Source organism: Cryptomeria japonica, unplaced genomic scaffold, assembly GCF_030272615.1.
Source record: "Cryptomeria japonica unplaced genomic scaffold, Sugi_1.0 HiC_scaffold_979, whole genome shotgun sequence".
Taxonomy (NCBI): domain Eukaryota; kingdom Viridiplantae; phylum Streptophyta; class Pinopsida; order Cupressales; family Cupressaceae; genus Cryptomeria; species Cryptomeria japonica.
This window is the reverse complement of record NW_026729663.1, coordinates 3,386-20,497: the sequence shown is the minus strand read 5'-3', so window position 1 is coordinate 20,497 and position 17,112 is coordinate 3,386. Positions and strand designations below refer to the sequence as shown.

The 17,112-nt window shown below is 60.3% G+C and overlaps 1 non-coding gene across 1 annotated transcript; it reads right to left on the bottom strand.

Moving 5' to 3' along the window:
- Positions 1 to 5,831: 5,831 nt before the first annotated feature.
- On the bottom strand, positions 5,832 to 5,950 carry LOC131873008 (5S ribosomal RNA). Its single transcript, XR_009371048.1, has one exon. It is a non-coding gene; the product is annotated as a 5S ribosomal RNA (ribosomal RNA).
- Positions 5,951 to 17,112: the final 11,162 nt, after the last annotated feature.

The following is a 17,112-nucleotide window of genomic DNA, read 5'->3' as shown; positions in this document are numbered from 1 at the left end:
AAGGTGCGGCGTGCACGAAGTCGGAGCCCGGTTTGCCTCGGGTGCGCCCTGGTGGGCACCATGGTGCGCACCAAGGAGCGCTCCGAAGTGTGCTCCAAGGTGCGGCCTGCACGAAGTCGGAGCCCGGTTTGCCCCGGGTGTGCACCTCGGGTGGGCACCTTGGTGCGCATGCCTTGCCTGGGCTGCGCACCAGGGCGGGCTCAAGATGGCACCCGCGTTCCTTTTTTTTCACTATCTTTCAAAACGGAAATTTTAAAATCTCATTTTTTTTTGCCTTTTTCTGGAAATTAGTGAAGGCAGCGCATCAAAGGTGCGCACCTCGCTGCCCACCACGGTGCGCAACGCCGGTGGGCACCCGGGAGTGCTTCGAAGTGTGCTCCAAGGTGCTGCGTGCACGTTGTCGGAGCCCGGTTTGCCCCGGGTGCGCACCTCGCGTGCACCTTCGTCGGGGTGGGCACCTTGGCTTGGTTTGCCCCGGCTGCGCTCCGAAGCGGGGTTATTGGAGCGCCGCCTCTTTTTTTGTCGGAGCGTTTGGTGGGGTTTCTCGCATTGGCTCTTCCGAGGCCCGGTTGCCACCCTGGCGCGCACGAAGTCGGAAGTAGGGTTAATTGCCCGGGTGCGCACCTTTGCCAGGGTGGCACCTTACCTGGGCTGCGCACCAGGGCGGGCTCAAGATGGCACGCGCGTTCCGTTTTTTTCACTATCTTTCAAAATGGAAATTTTAAAATCTCCTTTTTTTTTTGCCTTTTCTGGAAATTAGTGAAGGCAGCGCATCAAAGGTGCGCACCTCGCTGCCCACCTTGGTGTGCTCTGAGGTGCGCACCCGGGAGCGCTACGAAGTGTGCTCCAAGGTGCGGCGTGCACGTTGTCGGAGCCCGGTTTGCCCCGGGTGCGCACCTCGCCTGCACCTTGGCCGGGGTGGGCACCTTGGCTGGGTTTGCCCAGGGTGCGCTCCGAAGCGGGGTTACTGGAGCGCCCCCTCTTTTTTTGTCAGAGAGTTTGGTGGGGTTTCTCGCATTGGCTCTTCCCAGGCCCGGTTGTTGGGTGCGCTCCCACCCTGGCGCGCGCGAAGTTGGAAGTTGGGTTAATTGCCCGGGCGCGCACCTTCGCCAGGGTGGGCACCTTGGTGCGCAAACCTTGGCTGGGCTGCGCACCAGGGCGGGCTCAAGATGGCACCAGCATTCCCTTTTTCTCACTATCTTTCAAAACGGAAATTTTAAAATCTCGTTTTTTTTTTGCCTTTTATGGAAATTAGTGAAGGCATCGCATCAAAGGTGCGCACCTCGCTGCCCACCTTGGTGTGCTCCGAGGTGCCCACCACGGTGCGCAACGCCGGTGCGAACCCGGGAGCGCCCCGATGTGTGCTCCAAGGTGCGGCGTGCACGAAGTCGGACCCCGGTTTGCCCCGGGTGCGCACCTCGCGTGCACCTTGGTGCGCACACCTTGGCTGGGTTGCGCGGCCTGGTGGGCACCATGGTGCGCACCAAGGAGCGCTCCGAAGTGTGCTCCAAGGTGCGGCGTGCACGAAGTCGGAGCCCGGTTTGCCCCGGGTGCGCACCTTCGCCGCGGTGGGCACCATGGCGTGCACGAAGTCGGAGCCCGGTTTGCCCCGGGTGCGCACCTCGCGTGCACCTTCGCCGGGGTGGGCACCTCGGCTGGGTTGCGCGCCCTGGTGCGCACCAAGGAGCGCTCTGAAGTGTGCTCCAAGGTGCGGCGTGCACGAAGTCGGAGCCCGGTTTGCCCCGGGTGTGCACCTCGCGTGCACCTTCGCTGCGGTGGGCACCTTGGCTGGGTTGCGCGCCTTGGTGGGCACCATGCAGTGCACGAAGTCGGAGCCCGGTTTGCCCCGGGCGCGCACCTCCGCCAGGGTGGGCACCTTGGTGCGCACAACTTGCCTGGGCTGCGCACCAGGAAGGGCTCAAGATGGCACCCGCGTTCCGTTTTTTTCACTATCTTTCAGAACGGAAATTTTAAAATATCGTTTTTTTTTGCCTTTTCTGGAAATTAGTGAAGGCAGCGCATCAAAGGTGCGCAACGCTGGTGCGAACCTGGGAGCGCTCCGATGTGTGCTCCAAGGTGCGGCGTGCACGAAGTCGGACCCCGGTTTGCCCCGGGTGCGCACCTCGCGTGCACCTTGGTGCGCACACCTTGGCTGGGTTGCGCGCCCTGGTGGGCACCATGGTGCGCACCAAGGAGCGCTCCGAAGTGTGCTCCAAGGTGCGGCGTGCACGAAGTCGGAGCCCGGTTTGCCCCGGGTGCGCACCTCGCGTGCACCTTCGCCGCGGTGGGCACCATGGCGTGCACGAAGTCGGAGCCCGGTTTGCCCCGGGTGCGCACCTCGCGTGCACCTTCGCCGGGGTGGGCACCTTAGTGTGCAGACCTTGGCTGGGTTGCGCGCCCTGGTGGGCACCATGGTGCGCACCAAGGAGCGCTCCGAAGTGTGCTCCAAGGTGCGGCCTGCACGAAGTCGGAGCCCGGTTTGCCCCGGGTGTGCACCTCGGGTGGGCACCTTGGTGCGCATGCCTTGCCTGGGCTGCGCACCAGGGCGGGCTCAAGATGGCACCCGCGTTCCTTTTTTTTCACTATCTTTCAAAACGGAAATTTTAAAATCTCATTTTTTTTTGCCTTTTTCTGGAAATTAGTGAAGGCAGCGCATCAAAGGTGCGCACCTCGCTGCCCACCACGGTGCGCAACGCCGGTGGGCACCCGGGAGTGCTTCGAAGTGTGCTCCAAGGTGCTGCGTGCACGTTGTCGGAGCCCGGTTTGCCCCGGGTGCGCACCTCGCGTGCACCTTCGTCGGGGTGGGCACCTTGGCTGGGTTTGCCCCGGCTGCGCTCCGAAGCGGGGTTATTGGAGCGCCGCCTCTTTTTTTGTCGGAGCGTTTGGTGGGGTTTCTCGCATTGGCTCTTCCGAGGCCCGGTTGCCACCCTGGCGCGCACGAAGTCGGAAGTAGGGTTAATTGCCCGGGTGCGCACCTTTGCCAGGGTGGGCACCTTACCTGGGCTGCGCACCAGGGCGGGCTCAAGATGGCACGCGCGTTCCGTTTTTTTCACTATCTTTCAAAACGGAAATTTTAAAATCTCCTTTTTTTTTTGCCTTTTCTGGAAATTAGTGAAGGCAGCGCATCAAAGGTGCGCACCTCGCTGCCCACCTTGGTGTGCTCTGAGGTGCGCACCCGGGAGCGCTACGAAGTGTGCTCCAAGGTGCGGCGTGCACGTTGTCGGAGCCCGGTTTGCCCCGGGTGCGCACCTCGCCTGCACCTTGGCCGGGGTGGGCACCTTGGCTGGGTTTGCCCAGGGTGCGCTCCGAAGCGGGGTTACTGGAGCGCCCCCTCTTTTTTTGTCAGAGCGTTTGGTGGGGTTTCTCGCATTGGCTCTTCCCAGGCCCGGTTGTTGGGTGCGCTCCCACCCTGGCGCGCGCGAAGTTGGAAGTTGGGTTAATTGCCCGGGCGCGCACCTTCGCCAGGGTGGGCACCTTGGTGCGCACACCTTGGCTGGGCTGCGCACCAGGGCGGGCTCAAGATGGCACCAGCATTCCCTTTTTCTCACTATCTTTCAAAACGGAAATTTTAAAATCTCGTTTTTTTTTTGCCTTTTATGGAAATTAGTGAAGGCATCGCATCAAAGGTGCGCACCTCGCTGCCCACCTTGGTGTGCTCCGAGGTGCCCACCACGGTGCGCAACGCCGGTGCGAACCCGGGAGCGCCCCGATGTGTGCTCCAAGGTGCGGCGTGCACGAAGTCGGACCCCGGTTTGCCCCGGGTGCGCACCTCGCGTGCACCTTGGTGCGCACACCTTGGCTGGGTTGCGCGGCCTGGTGGGCACCATGGTGCGCACCAAGGAGCGCTCCGAAGTGTGCTCCAAGGTGCGGCGTGCACGAAGTCGGAGCCCGGTTTGCCCCGGGTACGCACCTCGCGTGCACCTTCGCCGGGGTGGGCACCTCGGCTGGGTTGCGCGCCCTGGTGCGCACCAAGGAGCGCTCCGAAGTGTGCTCCAAGGTGCGGCGTGCACGAAGTCGGAGCCCGGTTTGCCCCGGGTGCGCACCTTCGCCGCGGTGCGCACCATGGCGTGCACGAAGTCGGAGCCCGGTTTGCCCCGGGTGCGCACCTCGCGTGCACCTTCGGCGGGGTTGCGCGCCCTGGTGGGCACCATGGTGCGCACCAAGGAGCGCTCCGAAGTGTGCTCCAAGGTGCGGCGTGCACGAAGTCGGAGCCCGGTTTGCCCCGGGTGCGCACCTCGCGTGCACCTTCGGCGGGGTTGCGCGCCCTGGTGGGCACCATGGTGCGCACCAAGGAGCGCTCCGAAGTGTGCTCCAAGGTGCGGCGTGCACGAAGTCGGAGCCCGGTTTGCCCCGGGTGCGCACCTCGCGTGCACCTTCGCCGCGGTGGGCACCATGGCGTGCACGAAGTCGGAGCCCGGTTTGCCCCGGGTGCGCACCTCGCGTGCACCTTCGCCGGGGTGGGCACCTCGGCTGGGTTGCGCGCCCTGGTGCGCACCAAGGAGCGCTCCGAAGTGTGCTCCAAGGTGCGGCGTGCACGAAGTCGGAGCCCGGTTTGCCCCGGGTGCGCACCTCGCGTGCACCTTCGCCAGGGTGGGCACCTCGGTGCGCACACCTTCTCAATGTTTTCTTGCCTTTTCTGGAAATTGGTGAAGGCAGCGCATCAAAGGTGCGCACCTCGGTGTGCTCCGAGGTGCGAACCCGAGAGCGCTCCGAGGTGCCCACGAAGTCGAAAGTCGGGTTAATTGCATTGTTTTCCCCGGGTGCGCTCCGAGGTGCGCAACATCGGCGCACACCAAGGAGGGCTCCGAAGTGTGCTCCAAGGTGCGCACGATGGCGTGCACCTCTGGTGCGCACGATTCGGAGCTCGGTTTGACCGGGGTGCGCACACCTTGGCTGGGTTGCGCACCTTTTGTGCGCTCCAAGGTGCGCACGAAGTCGGAGCTCGGTTTGCCCCGGGTGCGCACCTTCGCCAGGGTGCGCACCTTGATGCGCACGCCTTGGCTGGGCTGCGCACCTTGGTGGGCGCCATGGTGCGCACCTTTCGTGCGCTCCAAGGTGCGCACGAAGTCGGAGCTCGGTTTGCCCCGGGTGCGCACCTTGGTGGGCGCCATGGTGCACTCCGAGGTGCCCAAGATTGGTGCGCACCAAGGAGCGCTCCGAAGTGCGCTCCAAGGTGCGCGCGAAGTCGAAAGTTGGGTTAATTGTCCGGTTTGCCTCGGGTGCGCACCTTGCGTGCACCTTCGCCAGGGTGGGCGCCTTGGTGCGCACACCTTGGCTGGGCTGCGCACACCTTGGCACCCGCGTTTCCTTCATTTTAAATTTTTTTTTTTTACAATCTCTCAAGTGGGAAATTCTATAATCTCAACTTTTTTTGCCTTTTCAGGAAACTTTTGAATGGAGCGCATCATTGGTGCGCTCCGAAGTGTGCTCCAAAGCTCTCTCCAGCTGCGTGCACCTGCCCCGGCCGCGCACCCGGCCCCGCCCAGCTTCGCTCACCTGTCCCGGGCGTCTGGTGCGGAACCTTAGAGTAAGAAACATCACCGTGCACCTTGGCCAACGTGCGCGACTCGACCGAGCGCGCACTGGCCGAGGTGCACACCGATTTCACCTGGGTGCGCGCGCAGCACCTCGGGCGCACCGGGGTGCGCGCACAACGCCCGGGTTGCACCGTGGCCTGTGTGCTCGGGGCGCCTCGGGTGCGCGCTCGGTGTCGCCCCCGCGCGCGCGGTAGTGCGGGCAGCGCACCCCGGCCCGGCCCGGCCCCGACGAGAACGCAAACGGGCAAAAGGTTTATTCAAATAGCATTGCGACGCCCGGCGAAAAACTAAAAAAGGGTGCAACACCGGGACTTCCCGGGAGGTCACCCATCCCAGTACTACTCCGGCCCAAGCGCGCTTAACTGCGGAGTTCTGATGGGATCCGGTGCACTAACGCTGGTATGATCGCACCCGTTATGAGCTTGTCGCAGTGTGTACTTAGCAAACCGCGACCCACGTGCGAATCCACCCCGGCCACCCACCCCCGTCGAGGTGCACACCCTCCCTCGCGAAGTGCGCCCCGTTCGCCAAGTGTGAGCCCTGCCCGGGTGCGCGCACCTTGCTAGGGCGTCGGGTGTGCACCCGGCCCGGCCTACGTGCGTGCACCTGGAGGGGGCGTCGTGTGCGTGCAGTGTCCCGTCTGCAACGCGGTGCCCACACACCACCTCGGGCGCAACGACCTGCGCTCACATGTGGGCCGTGTGCACCTTGGTGCATGTTCGGGGCGCCTCGGGTGCACGCTCGATCTTGCCCCGGTGCACCAAGGCGCTCGGTTTGCCCCGGGTGCGCACTTGGTGCAAGGTGGGCACCCAAAATAGGGATCAAGCACCAAAACACAAGTTTCGGGATGCAAAATGGGACCCAAGGACCACAAATGCGTTCCAAGACCCATGATGGGTCCACGAGAACAAAAATGTGTTCCGAGACTTAATAAACAAATATTGGGTTTTAGGAGAAGAAACATGCTCTGATGCCCAAAACGAGAATCGACCCCGAAAAGGCCACAGGCCAAAAGTGGGATGCGAGACAAAAAAAAATGGGACCCGAGGACCAAAATTGGGTTCCCAGGTCGAAGACAGGGCAACCGGACAAGAAACGACCTCTAAGGCTCGAAATGAGTCCCGACGACTAAAACTTGACAAGAAGCACCCATCAGGCACCCAACTCGACACCCATGGGATGCCGACCCACCCGGGCTTCCACCTAGCACACCTTGGCACCCACCCACCCTCGCACCCAACCTCGCACCCAACTTAGCACCTTTGAACCCACATTGGCACTCACCCTGACCCTGGCACCTTGGAACCCACATTGGCACTCACCTTGACCCTGGCACCCACCTTTGCACTCACCTTGGGACCCACCCTGGCTCCCACCTCGGCACCCACCCAGACACCCACCTTGGTTCCTTGGCACCCACCTTGGATCCTTGGCACCCACCCCGACACCCACCTTGGCACGCAACTTGGCTACTTGCCACCCACCTTGGCTCCTTGACGCCCACCCCGACAACCACCCCGTGACCTACCCTGGCTAGGGTTGGTGCACACCCACCCTGGTGCCCACCTTGGCACCCACCCTATGACCCACCTTGGCACGCACCTTAGTACCCACCCCGTTACCCACCCTAGGACCCACCCCGTGACCCACCTTGGCCAGGGTGGGTGCACCCACCCTGGTGCCCACCTTGGCACCCACCCATCCTAGCACCCAGCCTGTGACCGGGCTTGGAACCCAACCTTGCACCCGCACCCGTCTTGGCCAGTGTGGGTGCGCACCCATCCTGGCACCCACGTTGTGACACACCCTTTAACCCACGCACCCTAGCACCCACGTTGGCACCCACCTTGGAACCCAACCTAGCAACTTGGCACCCACCCCGTGACCCACCTTGGCATCCACCATAGCAGTCGCCGACTTGGCACCCACCTCGGCACCCACCTTGACACTTGTGGACCCACCTTGCCACTCACCCTAGCATCGACCCATCCTAGCACCCACCCTGGCACCTTTGCACCCTAGCACTCACCCATCCTAGCACCTAACCTGTGACCCACCTTGACACTCACCCTCGCACCCACCTTGGAACCCAACCTAGCACCCACCCACCCTGACACCAACCCTAGCACCTACCCACCCTTGCACCCACCCTGTGACCCATCTTGGCACCCACCCATCCTACCACTCAACCTATCACCCACCTTCTCACCCACCTTGGCATCCACCTTAGCACCCACCCACACTGGCACCTTGGCACCCACCTCGGGCAAGGTGGGTGCACACCCACCCTGGCACCCAATTTAGAACCCACCGAGCATGTTACCCACCTTGGCACCCACATTGCAGCCCACCCTAGTACCCACCCTATGACCCACATTGGCATCCACACCCTAGCACCCAGGCACCTCGACACCCGCCTTGACACCCACCCTAGCACTGAACCTGTGACCCACCTTGGAACTCACCCTAGAACCCACCCACCCTGTGAACCACCTTGGCATCCACCTTAGCACCCACCCACCTTGGCACCCACTCTAGCACTCACCCATCCTAACACCCAACTTGTTACCCACCTTGGCACCCGCCCTCGCGTCCACCTTGAAACCCACCCTAGCACCCACCCACGCAGGAGCCCACCTTGGCACCCAACCTAACACCCACGCATCCTGGCACCCAACTTGTGACCCACCTTGGAACCCACCCTAGTACCCACCTTTGAACCCACTATATCACCAACCCACCTTGGCACCCACCCTATGACCCTCTTTGGAATCCACCCTAGCACGCACCCACCCTGGCACCCACCATGGAGCGCACCCTAGCACCCACCCACCTCGGCACGCACCTCAACACCCACCTTGGTGTGCGCACTGCGCCAACCTCTCAAAGACCCTATGTGGTGCGCTCCAAAGTGTACACCTTTGGTGCGCTCCAAGGTGCGCACCTTTGGTGCACACCGAGGTGCACACCAAAGTGTGCACCGAGGTGAGCACCAAAGTGCACTCCAGGGTGCACACCAAGGCGTGCACCTTTGGTGCGGTCAATGCAAACGAATTCGGAAGTTGGGGTCGATGTCCTAATCGCTGCTGCAGACTACACGTATGAGAATCGGACAAATAGCTTTATATAGGGGAGGTGTTGCGTTTGATGGGTCGACTCCCCTGGTTGTGTGCACTGCACCAACTTCAAAGACCCTGTCTTGTTTAAGAAGTCAAAAGTTGGGGTGGATGTCCTAATCATTGCTGCAGTCTACGCATGTATGAGAATCAGACAAATAGCTTATATAGGGGAGGTGTTGCATTCGGTGGGTTGACTCCCCTGGTTGTGCGCACTGCGCCAACCTCAAAGACCCCGCATAGCAGAAGAAGTCGGAAGTCGGATTTTGGTGAGCACCAAGGCGTGCACCTTTGGTGCGGTCAACGCAGACGAATTCAGAAGTTGGGGTGGATGTCCTAATCGTTGTTGCAGGCTACACATGTATGAGAATCAGACAAATAGCTTATATAGGGGAGGTGTTGGGTTTGATGGGTCAACTCCCTTGGTTGTGCGCATTACGCCAACCTCAAAGACCTTGTTTTCGTTAAGAAGTCAAAAGTTGGGGTCAATGTCCTAATGGCTCCTGCAGGCTACACATGTATGAGAATCGGACAAATAGCTTATATAGGGGAGGTGTTGGGTTTGATGGGTCGACTCCCCTGGTTGTGCGCATTACGTCAACCTCAAAGACCTTGTTTTCGTTAAGAAGTCAAAAGTTGGGGTCGATGTCCTAATTGCTCCTGTAGACTACACATGTATGAGAATCAGACAAATAGCTTATATAGGGGAGGTGTTGGGTTTGATGGGTTGACTCCCCTAGTTGTTCGCATTACACCAACCTCAAAGACCTTGTTTTCGTTTAGAAGCCGAAAGTTGGGGTCGATGTCCTAATTGCTCCTGCAGGCTACGCATGTATGAGAATCAGACAAATAGCTTATATAGGGGAGGTGTTGGGTTTGATGGGTCGACTCCCCTGGTTGTGCGCATTGCGCCAACCTCAAAGACCCTGCATTGCGGATGAAGTCGAAAGTCAGAGTTTGGTGTGCTACAAGGTGTGGTCGAAGGTGCTCACCTAGGTGTGCACCTTTGGAGCACAGGAAAAGTGCCCTCCAAAAGTGCGCACCTTTGGAGTGCACAAAAGTGCCCTCCAAAAGTGCGCACCTTTGGAGCGCAGAAAAGTGCCCTCCAAAAAGTGCCCTCCAAAAGTGCGCACCTTTGGAGCGCAGAAAAGTGCCCTCCAAAAAGTGCCCTCCAAAAGTGCGCACCTTTGGAGCGCAGAAAAGTGCCCTCCAAAAAGTGCCCTCCAAAAGTGCGCACCTTTGGAGCGCAGAAAAGTGCCCTCCAAAAGTGCGCACCTTTGGAGCGCAGAAAAGTGCCCTCCAAAAAGTGCCCTCCAAAAGTGCGCACCTTTGGAGCGCAGAAAAGTGCCCTCCAAAAAGTGCCCTCCAAAAGTGCGCACCTTTGGAGCGCAGAAAAGTGCCCTCCAAAAAGTGCCCTCCAAAAGTGCGCACCTTTGGAGCGCAGAAAAGTGCCCTCCAAAAAGTGCCCTCCAAAAGTGCGCACCTTTGGAGCGCAGAAAAGTGCCCTCCAAAAAGTGCCCTCCAAAAGTGCGCACCTTTGGAGCGCAGAAAAGTGCCCTCCAAAAGTGCGCACCTTTGGAGCGCACAAAAGTGCCCTCCAAAAGTGCGCACTTTTGGTGCGCACCAAGGCGCTGGTTCGGTCGTTGCAGGCGAGTTCGGAAGTTGGGGTCGATGTCCTGAGCGGAGGTGCAAACTACACAGGTGTCGGAATCGGACAAATAGCTTATATAGGGGAGGTGTATGCTTCGATGGGTCGACTCCCCAGGTTGAGCGCACCGCGCCAACCTCAAAGACCCTACGGTATGGATGAAGTCGGAAGTTGGGTCCGATGACCAATTCGATTAGTAGGTATGCTCATGAGGTCGGAATTTGGGTCCGATGACCTGCCATGTGCAGGAAGGCGAATGTTGACACTGTGCGTTGCAAGGTGCACACCAAGGCGCTGGTGCGGTCTTTTTAGTCGAGTTCGGAAGTTGGGGTCGATGTCCTGATCGGAGGTGCAAGCTACACAGGTGTGGGAATCGGACAAATAGCTTATATAGGGGAGGTGTATGCTTCGTTGGGTCGACTCCCCGGGTTGAGCGCACCGCGCCAACCTCAAAGACCCTACGGTATGGATGAAGTCGGAAGTTGGGTCCGATGACCGATTCGATATGTAGGCATACTCGCGAGGTCGGAATTTGGGTCCGATGACCTGCCACGTGCAGGAAGGCGAATGTTGGCACTGTGCGTTGCAAGGTGCGCACCAAGGCGCTGGTTCGGTCGTTGGAGGCGAGTTCGGAAGTTGGGGTCGATGTCTTGATCGGAGGTGCAAACTACACAGGTGTGGGAATCGGACAAATAGCTTATATAGGGGAGGTGTATGCTTCGTTGGGTCGACTCCCCGGGTTGAGCGCACCGCGCCAACCTCAAAGACCCTACGGTATGGATGAAGTCGGAAGTTGGGTCCGATGACCGATTCGATATGTAGGCATACTCGCGAGGTCGGAATTTGGGTCCGATGACCTGCCATGTGCAGGAAGGCGAATGTTGGGACTGTGCGTCGCAAGGTGCGCACCAAGGCGCTGGTGCCGTCGTTGCAGTCGAGTTCGGAAGTTGGGGTCGATGTCCTGGTCAGAGGTGCAAACTACACAGGTGTGGGAATCGGACAAATAGCTTATATAGGGGAGGTGTATGCTTCGATGGGTCGACTCCCTGGGTTGAGCGCACCGCGCCAACCTCAAAGACCCTACAGTATGGATGAAGTCGGAAGTTGGGTCCGATGACCGATTCGATACGTAGGCATATTGGCGAGGTCTGAATTTGTGTCCGATGACCTGCCATGCGCAGGAAGGCGGAATTTGGGTCCGATGACCGAGTTGATGGCGTGCCATGCGCAGAAAGGCGGAATTTGGGTCCGATGACCGAGTTGATGTTGATGGCCCGCCATGCACAGGAAGGCGGAATTTGGGTCCGATGACCGATTTGAAGGCGTGCCATACGCAAAAAGGCGGAGTTTGGGTCCGATGACCGAGTTGATATTGATGGCCCGCCATGCGCAGGAAGGCGGAATTTGGGTCCGATGACCTGACATACGCATGGAGTCCGACTCGGGGGCCGATGTTCGATTCGATGACTTGCATTGTGGGTAAAGTCGGAAGTTGTGGTCTTTGACCCGATTCGATGACCAGACTTCGGCTGCTTGAGAATCGGACAAATAACTTATATAGGGGAGGTAGTGTTCTCGAGCATCCTCCCCCCGTGCCCGTTTATGTCGATTGATGCTGGTGCTCGACTGGTTGGAGCGCTCGGATGCAAAAATCTTGCACCAGGATTTATCGATTGTGATGGACACGGCAAGTCTCCTGATTGCTATGCAGGAGCTCATCGTGAATCTCTATGCGGCCTTGGTATGGACTCGACCTGCGGAATGGTTCGGCAATGGTAGTCGCTCCAACACGTCCTTGCAATGGCCACAGAGGTGATTCGACTAGAGCTCCAGTCTAGCTTTTGGGTTGCTTGGCGGACTGGTATAGCCGCGATCGAGTTCCGGCCATGAACGTTTTAGATAGCTCTTGGGCTTTCTGGGACGGAAGTCGGAAGTTTGGGCTGTTGTCCGATTTGATGACCATTCTTCGGATGTGTGAGAATCGGACAAATAACTTATATAGGGGACTGTGTTGTCTCACGCAGCCCCCTCCGTGCCCCTCTATCTCGACCGATGTTGGTGCTTGAAAGGGTTGGGATCGCTCGGATTTATAAACGTGCACCACCATTTGTCGAGTGTGAGGGACGCGGCAGGTCTCCTAAATGCTATGCGGGCGCTCTCTGAGAATCTCTATCCGGCCTCGACACAGACTAGTCTTGCTGAATGGTTTGGCACTGGTAGTCGATCCAACACGTCGTTGTTGTGGCCGCCTAGGCGATTCGATTCGAGCCCCCGTCTAGCTTTTGGGTTGCTTGGCGGATTTTGCCCTATCCGCAAGTGAGCTCGGTCCCTAAACGTTCGAGAAACCCGATTGCTATGCGCCGACTCTCTTTCTTGCGAGCCTCCATCTAGCTTTTGGGTCTCTACGGAACGGAAGTCGGAATCTGGGACCGTTGTTTGATTCGACGAGGCAGACTACGGTTGTGCGAGAATCGGACAAATAACTTATATAGGGGAGGTGTTGACTGGAGCATTCTCCCCCGTGCCCCTCTAACTCGACCAATGCTGGCGCTCGAACGGTGGTAGCGCTCGGATTTTCATTGAGCGCCAGCATTGGTCGATTTAGAGGGGCATGCGAGATTCCCGAATGCTATGCGAGGGCTCTAACGGAAATGTCTATTGGTTTCGGTATGGATGCAATTGCGAGTGGTTCGGCAAAGGTAGTCGTTCCGATGCGTCCATGTCGTGGCCAAATCGATAATTCGATTTGAGCCCTCGTATAGCATTTGGGTCTCTCGATGTGATTCCGCATTCCAGTCCCTTTGGGCACTGCTTGAGCCGCATCCCAGGGGGTTCCCTTCCCAATAATCTGCCTCGCAACCCGATTGCTATGCGGTGAGGCTCCTCGGCCGCCTCGGAACTATCTGTGTATCAGACGCATCGCGGGATAAGGGGTTGGCAACGGTAGTCGCCCCAAGCGCGTCCGATGCTTGGACCATTCCGAGGCGGCCCTGAAGCCTCTTCCGTCTAGCCGTTGGGTCCTTCTCGCCGCATCCCTCGCCTCGCACCCCGATTGCTATGCGGTGAGGCTCCTCGGCCGCCTCGGAACTATCTGTGTATCGGACGCGTCGCGGGATAAGGGGTTGTCACTGGTAGTCGCCCCAAGCGCGTCCGATGCTTGGACCATTCCGAGGCGGCCCTGAAGCCTCTTCCGTCTAGCCGTTGGGTCCTTCTCGCCGCATCCCTCGCCTCGCACCCCGATTGCTATGCGGTGAGGCTCCTCGGCCGCCTCGGAACTATCTGTGTATCGGACGCGTCGCGGGATAAGGGGTTGTCATTGGTAGTCGCCCCAAGCGCGTCCGATGCTTGGACCATTCCGAGGCGGCCCTGAAGCCTCTTCCGTCTAGCCGTTGGGTCCTTCTCGCCGCATCCCTCGCCTCGCACCCCGATTGCTATGCGGTGAGGCTCCTCGGCCGCCTCGGAACTATCTGTGTATCGGACGCGTCGCGGGATAAGGGGTTGTCACTGGTAGTCGCCCCAAGCGCGTCCGATGCTTGGACCATTCCGAGGCGGCCCTGAAGCCTCTTCCGTCTAGCCGTTGGGTCCTTCTCGCCGCATCCCTCGCCTCGCACCCCGATTGCTATGCGGTGAGGCTCCTCGGCCGCCTCGGAACTATCTGTGTATCGGACGCGTCGCGGGATAAGGGGTTGTCACTGGTAGTCGCCCCAAGCGCGTTCGATGCTTGGACCATTCCGAGGCGGCCCTGAAGCCTCTTCCGTCTAGCCGTTGGGTCCTTCTCGCCGCATCCCTCGCCTCGCACCCCGATTGCTATGCGGTGAGGCTCCTCGGCCGCCTTGGAACTATCTGTGTATCGGACGCGTCGCGGGATAAGGGGTTGTCACTGGTAGTCGCCCCAAGCGCGTCCGATGCTTAGACCATTCCGAGGCGGACCCGAAGCCTCTTCCGTCTAGCCGTTGGGTCCTTCTCGCCGCATCCTTCGCCTCGCACCCCGATTGCTATGCGGTGAGGCTCCTCGGCCGCCTCGGAACTATCTGTGTATCGGACGCGTCGCGGGATAAGGGGTTGTCACTGGTAGTCGCCCCAAGCGCGTCCGATGCTTGGACCATTCCGAGGCGGACCCGAAGCCTCTTCCGTCTAGCCGTTGGGTCCTTCTCGCCGCATCCCTCGCCTCGCACCCCGATTGCTATGCGGTGAGGCTCCTCGGCCGCCTTGGAACTATCTGTGTATCGGACGCGTCGCGGGATAAGGGGTTGTCACTGGTAGTCGCCCCAAGCGCGTCCGATGCTTGGACCATTCCGAGGCGGACCCGAAGCCTCTTCCGTCTAGCCGTTGGGTCCTTCTCGCCGCATCCCTCGCCTCGCACCCCGATTGCTATGCGGTGAGGCTCCTCGGCCGCCTTGGAACTATCTGTGTATCGGACGCGTCGCGGGATAAGGGGTTGTCACTGGTAGTCGCCCCAAGCGCGTCCGATGCTTGGACCATTCCGAGGCGGCCCCGAAGCCTCTTCCGTGTAGCCGTTGGGTCCTTCTCGCCGCATCCCTCGCCTCGCACCCCGATTGCTATGCGGTGAGGCTCCTCGGCCGCCTTGGAACTATCTGTGTATCGGACGCGTCGCGGGATAAGGGGTTGTCACTGGTAGTCGCCCCAAGCGCGTCCGATGCTTGGACCATTCCGAGGCGGCCCCGAAGCCTCTTCCGTGTAGCCGTTGGGTCCTTCTCGCCGCATCCCTCGCCTCGCACCCCGATTGCTATGCGGTGAGGCTCCTCGGCCGCCTTGGAACTATCTGTGTATCGGACGCGTCGCGGGATAAGGGGTTGTCACTGGTAGTCGCCCCAAGCGCGTCCGATGCTTGGACCATTCCGAGGCGGACCTGAAGCCTCTTCCCTCTAGCCGTTGGGGCTTTCTCGCCGCATCCCTCGCCTCGCACCCTGATTGCTATGCTGTGAGGCTCCTCGGCCGCCTTGGAACTATCTGTGTATCGGACGCATCGCGGGATAAGGGGTTGGCAGTGGTAGTCGCCCCAAGCGCATCCGATGCTTGGACCATTCCGAGGCGGCCCTGCAGCCTCTTCCGTCTAGCCGTTGGGGCCATCTCGCCGCATCCCCCACCTCGCACCACGATTGCTATGCGGTGAGGCTCCTTGGCCGCCTCGGAACTATCTGTGTATCGGACGCATCGCGGGATAAGGGGTTGTCACTGGTAGTCGCCCCAAGCGCGTCCGATGCTTGGACTATTCCGAGGCGGCCCTGCAGCCTCTTCCGTCTAGCCGTTGGGGCCATCTCGCTGCATCCCCCACCTCCTCGGCCGCCTCGGAACTATCTGTGTATCGAACGCATCGCGGGATAAGGGGTTGGCAGTGGTAGTCGCCCCAAGCGCGTCCGATGCTTGGACTATTCCGAGGCAGCCCTGCAGCCTCTTCCGTCTAGCCTTTGGGGCCATCTCGCCGCATCCCTCGCCTCGCACCCCGATTGCTATGCGGTGAGGCTCCTCGGCCGCCTGGGAACTATCTTCGTATCGGACGCATCGCGGGATAAGGGGTTGTCACTGGTAGTCGCCCCAAGCGCGTCCGATGCTTGGACTATTCCGAGGCGGCCCTGTGGCCTCTTCCGTCTAGCCGTTGGGGCCATCTCGCCGCATCCCCCACCTCGCACCCCGATTGCTATGCGGTGAGGCTCTTCGGCCGCCTTGGAACTATCTTCGTATCGGACGCATTGCGGGATAAGGGGTTGTCACTGGTAGTGGCCCCAAGCGCGTCCGATGCTTGGACTATTCCGAGGCGGCCCTGCAGCCTCTTCCGTCTAGCCGTTGGGGCCATCTCGCCGCATCCCCCACCTCGCACCCCGATTGCTATGCGGTGAGGCTCCTCGGCCGCCTTGGAACTATCTTCGTATCGGACGCATCGCGGGATAAGGGGTTGTCACTGGTAGTCGCCCCAAGCGCGTCCGATGCTTGGACTATTCCGACGCGGCCCTGTGGCCTCTTCCGTCTAGCCGTTGGGGCCATCTCGCCGCATCCCCCACCTCGCACCCCGATTGCTATGCGGTGAGGCTCCTCGGCCGCCTTGGAACCATCTTCGTATCGGACGCATCGCGGGATAGGGGGCTGTCACTGGTAGTCGCCCCAAGCGTGTCCGATGCTTGGACCATTCCTAGGCGGCCCTGAAGCCTCTTCCGTCTAGCCGTTGGGGCCTTCCCGCCCCATCCCTCGCCTCGCACCCCCGATTGCTATGCGGTGAGGCTCCTCGGCCGCCTTGGAACCATCTGTGTATCGGACGCATCGCGGGATAAGGGGTTGGCACTGGCAGTCGCCCCAAGCGCGTCCGATGCTTGGACCATTCCGAGGTGGCCCTGAAGCCTCTTCCGTCTAGCCGTTGGGGCCTTCCCGCCCCATCCCTCGCCTCGCACCCCGATTGATATGCGGTGAGGCTCCTCGGCCGCCTTGGAACTATCTGTGTATCGGACGCATCGCGGGATAAGGGGTTGGCACTGGTAGTCGTCCCAATCGCATCCGATGCTTGGACCATTCCGAGGCGGCCCTGCAGCCTCTTCCGTTTAGCCGTCGGGGCCTTCCCGCCGCATCCCTCGCCTCGCATCCCGATTCCTATGCGGTGAGTCTTCTCGGCCGCCGCGGAACTATACCTGTTATTGCTACTGCATCCTTCGGCTGGTAACCTCCTCTGCCGCCTTGGAACGTTCTCTTTGTCGGACGCGTCGCGGGATAAGGGGTTGGCACTGGTAGTCGCCCCAAGCGCGCCCGATGCATAGACCGCTCCGAGTCGACCTTGCTTTCAGCCTCTCACATGCATAGACCT